Below are 7,869 nucleotides of genomic sequence, written 5' to 3'. Positions count from 1 at the left end.
TGCTATTTAACGTTTTGCTCCGAACCAGCCCGAATGCACTACTGACCGGCAAAGTCCCGGGTGATCTGAGTTTTGTTGGGTGTACTCTTCTCTCTATAATAGTAACCACTACTTAGAGTTATAGTGAGAGCTTGAGGCTACAGTAGGTTCCCCTTGATACCATTGAGGGATTCAGTTACACATGTGCACTTTGGATTAGATTTCCCGGGTTGGTTAGGAGTGATCAAGAGTTGGGATCTATCTTGAAGCACCATGCGTCTCCAAAATGCTAAACGAAATTGACAAAACAAGGAGACGCATGGTCGCTTTCTGCAACAATATGACAGATCAAATCAAAGATTTTTATTTTGACCATCCCCAGCTTCAATCCTGGAGCAAAATCTGATATTACCGCACAGCTGGAATTTTGTTACCCAACATGAATATATAAAAAATAAACAAATCTAACCGCAAATGCAGCATCCCATGCCCAACGAGAAAAAAAACTGCATCCAACAGTTTAGTCGTCAAGGTTGCCAACCTTGTCCGATCTTGTGTCCATCCATCTGTAATTGTGGGGGGACACGTGTCCGTTGCAATTGCCATGGGCTGCAATTCAGCCCGGTGTGGAGTCATTCTAATTTGAGGTTTCCAGAATTGATATCATTTGGCGTTTACTATCATTTTATGTATTTTAATTGTGTTCTAAAAAGCAAATACCGCCAACTTTCGGGGGCCGCATGTATAACAAAACAAAAATGACTGAAAATTGTAAAATTTTAATTGTTAAAAAGTTGTACTTTGATAAACTTAGTTTAAGCTCAACTTTTTCATTTGATTTTCAAATATATCAAAATGTTTTCCAATTTTTAAAATTATTACAAAATATGCTTCGATATCAATCCAATCTAATAATTTAGTTTTTTATCAAAAAATATAATTTGATTTAATTTTATACATTTATTCTTTAAATTTGCACTTTATCATTTTTTTATAGTTTTATAAATATATTTGGACTGAACTTTCATTTAAGCTTGACAAATTTTGTAACTCTTCACTTTTCTATTAACCCTCTACAACCCAACCCCGCGTCTTCGATTTAAAAAATCGCCAAAAATCCATTTTTCAACCAATTTTTGATCTTTAAAAACCATTGGAAAGAAGAACTCTTAAAATTATAGAAAATGTATGGGTTGGAAGTTTCACTTGTTTTATGTGACTTTGCCAATGTTTTTAAAAATATTATTTTTTTAGAGGTTAACTTTGCAGTGTTTTTTACTAACATTTCTTATATTTTAAGTAAAAAGAAGTATGCAGTAATTTTTCTAGTGCCCCAGACTATGTCTCTACGCATTTATTCACAACTTTAATGATAATGGTGCCACTTTATAGCAGAAAATGTAAAAAACATGCAAAAAATTTAAAAAGTTACTGTAAAAACATGAAAAAATAGATATGCAAAATGTAAGATAGGAGGTGGTAGAGTAGGCCAAATACTACCAAAAACGAACATAAACTAAACAAGATAAATTCAGACTAAAATACTAAAAGTGAAGCAACAAAAACATAAAACAAGAGAAGTTTTTCGTAGAACAAAAGTTGCTCAAAATGACCTCCTGAACACGAGAAAAATAAAAAAATCGAAAAATCGAAAATTTGGGCAGTGATTTTTAAATAAATTGAATAAATTTTGAAATGAACATTTCCAAATATATTATTTTTATTAAGCAGTTATATTATGTTATTATAAATAACATCACATAAAATTTATTTTTTTGTAAAATAATAAAAATAATGTTGAATTTCGAACAGTGAGGAATTTATTTATAAAAACTTTTGAAATATTTTTCAATCATTTTATCTGGCTGAAAAAAAAACATGTTTAAAGATACATTTTTTGATGAAACACACGGTGTGTTTTTTAGAACAATCGAATGATAAAAAATTTGGTATGTCTGATATTTGGCACCGTGAAAGAAGGGCTCTTTCCCGACATTTTGCGGGGTCCGGCGAAATATTTCGTCGGGGGGTCTAGAGCAACTTTTTTTTTTGAAGATAATTTTTCGATTTTATGGGATATTTGTTCAAAAAAATCACAGAAAATCGGTACCTTCATGTTGAAAGCACTAAAATTTCTTATGAATATGCATTGGGGACTCTAACTAACTATATTTGACCAATATTTGACCTCCACCAAAAAATAAAATCGAACCAAATTCACCAGATTTCTGGCTTTCTTTGAAATAACCCCAAAATCCAAGCTGGAAACCCCGATACGACCGAAAGTAAATCTTTTCTTTGTACAATTTGTCATGAAACTACAGATACACATTGCCCTGATACGAATTTGAGCATCAAACAATGCAAAACATAGATTATTTAATAAATAAGCTGTTTATTACCCAATAGGTTCCAAAAATTATTTTTTCGATCCTCTGCCACATCACACTTTTAAATTTTAAAACATTTTAGAATCAATCACATTGTAGAGAACAGTTTTCTGAACAAGTTCCATAAAAAAATATCAGTTTTGGTTCAACATAAGCAGAGATATACCCAATTTCCTGAAATAAATAGTGCCTTTCTCCAAAATTTCTTAATTCTCGATTAAATTTTCAAAAGGCCCTATCTGCATAGGAAACCCATGAGGGATAGGTTGTTTTGAAAATTTAATCTAGAATTAAATTACGTTTCACATGATGGGCACTGCCTACTGAGTTTGGTAATGAATGCTATTGAATAATTTTCATGAATTTCGTCAAAACTTGTTATAATTTTTATGTTTGAATAAAAATTATCATCATAAAAAATATCTTAGTAGGCAGTGCCCATCATGTGAAACGTAATTAAATTAAGAAATTTGGAGAAAGGCACTATTTATTTCAGGAAATTGGGTATATCTCTGCTTATATTGAACCAAAACTGATACTTTTTTATGGAACTTGTTCAGAAAACTGTTCTCTACAATGTGATTGATTCTAAAATGTTTTAAAACTTAATAGTGTGATGTGGCTGAGGATTGAAAAAATATTTTTTGGAACCTATTGGGTAATAAACAGGTTATTTATTAAATAATCTATGTTTTTCATTGTTTGATGCTAAAAATTCGTATCAGGGCAATGTGTATCTGTTGTTTTATGACAAATTGTACAAAGAAAAGATTTACTTTCGGCCGTACCGGGGTTTCAAGTTGGATTTTGGGGTTATTTCAAAGAAAGCTATAAATCTGGTGAATTTTGTTCGATTTTATTTTTTGGTGGAGGTCAAATATTGGTCAAATATAGTTAGTTAGAGTCCACAAAGCACATTCATAAGAAATTTGAGTGATATCAACATGAATGTACCGATTTTCTGTGATTTTTTTGTACAAATAACCCATAAAATCGAAAAATAATCTTCAAAAAAAAAGTTGCTCTAGACCCCCCGACGAAATATTTTGCTGGACCCCGCAAAATGTCGGGAAAGAGCCCTTCTTTCACGGTGCCAAATTCCAGACATACCGATTTTTTTATCTTTGAGGTCTCGAAAAAATACACCGTGAACAGCTTTATCTTTATTGAAAAATTAAATATTGAGAAACAAAAAAATAACCATAAAATTAACATGTAAAATAATTATGATTGCTTTTGGAAAATTATTAGAAATGATAATCAAATAAAAGATAAGGCTGTTGCAAATAATGTTCTAAGTTTCTGTCGCCCCTTATCTCGAACATCCAATATTTCTATACAATTGTATGTCAAACTTTTTTAAATAATTCATTGGAACATTTGGGACATTCGTGCAGAATTTAAAAATCATGCTTACCTTTTTGCCTTCCTCACCTTACTGAGGAAAGGCTATAAAATCACTCGAAAAATAAACTTCTTAATTCGACCTCGTAGACCTACCTTCACGTATACCTATCGACTCAGAATCAAATTCTGAGCAAATGTCTGTGCGTGTGTATGTCTGTAAGTCCGTGCACCGAAAAAAATGCACTCGATTATCTCCGGACTGGCTGAACCGATTTGGGCCGTTCTGGTCTCATTCGATCCGTCTTAGGGTCCCACAAGACCTATATTAACTATTTTGAAGTTTTGATAAGTATTTCAAAAGTTATGCTAAAAAAACGATTCTGGCTAAAGTTTGAAAGATTGTAAAAAGGGTGGTTTTTGTAAGAAAACCCGTCTGATCATACATTTTTAGAAAGGTATTTGAAAGACCTTTCCAACAAGCCCAAAAGATTGAAGATCTGATAACCCTATCAAAAGTTATGAGCACCTAAGTGTCATTTGTACACATTTTAGAGGCCGGATCTCAAATATGTTGATGAAAAAGTTGTCCGGATCTATCATGCGACCCATCGTTGGATAGGTAATCAAAAGACCTTTCCAACAAGCCCAAAAGATTGAAGATCTGATAACCCTATCAAAAGTTATGAGCACTTTAGTGTCATTTGTACACATTTTAGAGGCCGGATCTCAAATATGTTGATGAAAAAGTTGTCCGGATCTATCATGCGACCCATCGTTGGATAGGTAATCAAAAGACCTTTCCAACAAGCCCAAAAGATTGAAGATCTGATAACCCTATCAAAATTTATGAGCACCTAAGTGTCATTTGTACACATTTCAGAGGCCGGATCTCAAATATGTTTATGAAAAAGTTGTTCGGATCTATCCGGAGATCTGGCTCCCGGGATTTTGTTGATTTGAAACTCCCGGGAAAAATGAACAGATATATTTTTTTACTGCCTTAAGGCTTAAAAAACTTTAAAGTAATATAACTATTGAAAGTGAACAATTTTCATGAAACAGCCCCGTAGGTGTTGTTCTAATATTACGTCTAATGATTTTTGGGATTCTAGACCCCATACTCCATGTAGATATGTTGTAAGAAGTAAAATTTAGATAAAATTTGTAGGTTTGACATTCTTACTACAGAAACAAATATGTAGGGGAGAGTGGGGAGACTTGATCCCCGGGGAGACTTGATCCCAAGCCTATATCTCGTCAGCATGTGGGTAAAACAATTAGCTTTGTTCTAGAAAGTTGTGCGAAATTGACTAAAACTCATTGTAGAAAACCAAGAAAAAAAATAAAAAATGTTTAGATTGAGTTACACACATTTTTCGAAGAAGTGCTGCAAAAAACTTCCAAGAGATCTTTTTTCTTTGTTTTGATAAGTATAGAAAACACTCAAAAATTATTCAAAAAAATATTTTTTATACATGAATTGTTTGATAAACATATCAACTCCAAAACCCTTACGCATTTGACGTTACATTTATCGTCATACTATTTTTACAATCAATTGTTTAAAAAAGTGCGTTTAGGGAGACTTGATCCCTGCATTTTTACAGTCACTGGAATCAGCATCAAGATTAAATAATTTGGCTGGGTTTTCGTACATAGTTTCCTTCAGTATAGTTGTACATAACTAACTGTAGTTTGTACCATTTTTCAAAAGTTTTGTAAACAAAAATGACCAGCTTTTGTAAACATGCTCAATTTTGGTCTAAAAAAGAAAATTTTAAGTTTTTAAATATTTTACATGCTAAACTTGTTATATTTTGAACACAAACGTACAGGTTTAATGTGAAATTGCTGTATCTTATAGGAAATTAAAAGTTTGGATTAATAAGAAACATTTTGCTTAAGATTTCTTCAAAATGTTGAAAGGGGGATCAAATTACCCCCAACATTTTGAAAATGGCGGTTTAAAATATTTTTTTAAAACGCTTGGCATTTTTCTAAGAGTTTATCCGATGAAATACCCTTATCAGCCAAACATAGTTGAATGTTTAAGCTTTCAATTCATGCAAAAAGATCAAAGTTTTGTGAGAAATTGACAGAGTTATGTGCGATACAAAAAAAGGGGATCAAGTCTCCCCACTCTCCCCTACATAATTGTGAGGAAGGCACCAACCACCATCGGTGGATTAAGTAACGTTTTTTAACAGATATCGATGCTATTATATTTTTGCGTTCTTCTTTTTTGGGAACATGAATTAAAATATCAAATTACGCTATTTCTTGATTTAGCTTATTTTGATTTTATTTAATTTGTACTGCTTGATAGAAATTATTGATTCCAGCTAGATAATATCTTATTAATTTTATTTTTCGCAAAATAAAGATTTTGAAAAATCATCAATTTTTTTAAATTATTATTTAGTTCCGGATTCTGGTGTGTTGATGTTTAGTTTCTCTAAATTTCAATAAATTATCCATATTTGGAGCATCGTTTTGTCAAATTTTCTCTTTACTCATGATGCTCTAATTTGGCTAAGATTTTATTTTAATTTAAATCAACAACTTTTAATACTTTTTTATACCGTTTTGGAAAATGAGAAATGGTTATTTAATACTTCCCAAGTTCAAAATTGTAGGTATTAAAATTAAAAATAGAATAGTGATTTCCCAATTTTTGTTTTTTTTTTTTTTTCTTTGGAAAAGAAAATTTATCAATCAGATAATAAAACATTCCTTAGTGGGTCAGATTCCATACTAATTTCAAAACAAGCCCGTGGGCCGCAGTTTGGTGACCACTGTTCTAAAGGAATATGAAAATTATGATGTAACAAAAAGGGTTATTTTTGCGGGCATTTTAGGGCATGATTATAGTATCATTTTAACCGGAAGGATTTCAAAATAATCTCCAGCATGGAAGATGTATCAGAAAAAAAACGGAATCGACGTAACACCTTATAATGTGGCCCTCTTAAACCTTGCGGTTTCGTCAACGGATCCACAGGCGTGTATCGTTCTTTTTGCGACAAGACTCCGCCTCCCGGGTCTCCTAAGTGTGAAGGTATGGCACGGGGAGAGGGCACCGAATACCTATATTAACGCTTAGAATTTTTGCGTCTGCCACGGGATTCGAACCGGCGACCTCTGGATTGTGAATCCAGTGCGCGGTCCGATTGATCCACACAGGCAGACATGGAAGATGTATCACTGAGCCCGAATCTCAAATATGAGCTTGATTGGTTCGGAAAGAGCTTTAAGAAAAGGTTGAAGTTTTGAGCGGCGGTATTATAAATTCTGAAACATTCTGAATATTTGACTAATCTTTTCGCACTTTTCGGCAAACTTATTCTCTGAAACATGAACTATGAGCTAAAAATGCAAAAATCGTTAAGGGGCTCAAAACTGGCTAACACCAAAACGCATCAATTTTAAGGGTTAAATCCTATTTAAATTTATTAGTCATGCCCGCAAAATTTACCCATTTTGTTACATCCTAATAAAAATGCAACACTTAAGGCCAAGCTTAATGCTTTGTTATTTTTCTTTTATTTTTGTTGTACAGTAGTTGTTCGGTAACTGGGCTGAGAACGTAGCCCAGTCACCGAATGTTGCTCGTTAACTGGGCTGAACAAAAAATAACGAGGGGACCACCGATGCATAATATTTTCCAGATGAAATATAAAAATAAAAGTTACTCAAATTTATTTACAATACTTACTTTTCATTTTTCTTTAATTGTAACTTGAAATTAAACAAAAGTTTGAAAAAAGTTTTTTTTATTTATTGAATATGATTTTTGCATCCATTAACCCCTCGGTCATTTTGGTTTGTTTTGGTTTTTTGACGTTTGTCTGCTTTTTAACTGGGCTACGGCCCAGTTATCGAGCGCCCAGTTAAAAAGCAGCCCAGTTAAACAACGCCCAGTTACCGAACAACTACTGTATTTCTAAAACAAACATGGCTGATCAGAAATGATGCCTTTCAGAACCTTAAGTGATTTTTATAACCAGCCTGCTGATTAAAAAACAGAAATTGTATTTACCCTGGAACTTTGGAGAATTGCATCTTTTTATTTTGATGAGAATATTACTGCGGGCGTCAATAATTAGAGTTCACGCGCGTTGATACGACCGCAGGAAAATGGTTGCATGACAGC

This window comes from Culex pipiens, chromosome 3 (genome assembly GCF_016801865.2).
Source record: "Culex pipiens pallens isolate TS chromosome 3, TS_CPP_V2, whole genome shotgun sequence".
Classification (NCBI taxonomy): domain Eukaryota; kingdom Metazoa; phylum Arthropoda; class Insecta; order Diptera; family Culicidae; genus Culex; species Culex pipiens.
This window is presented reverse-complemented; position numbering follows the sequence as displayed.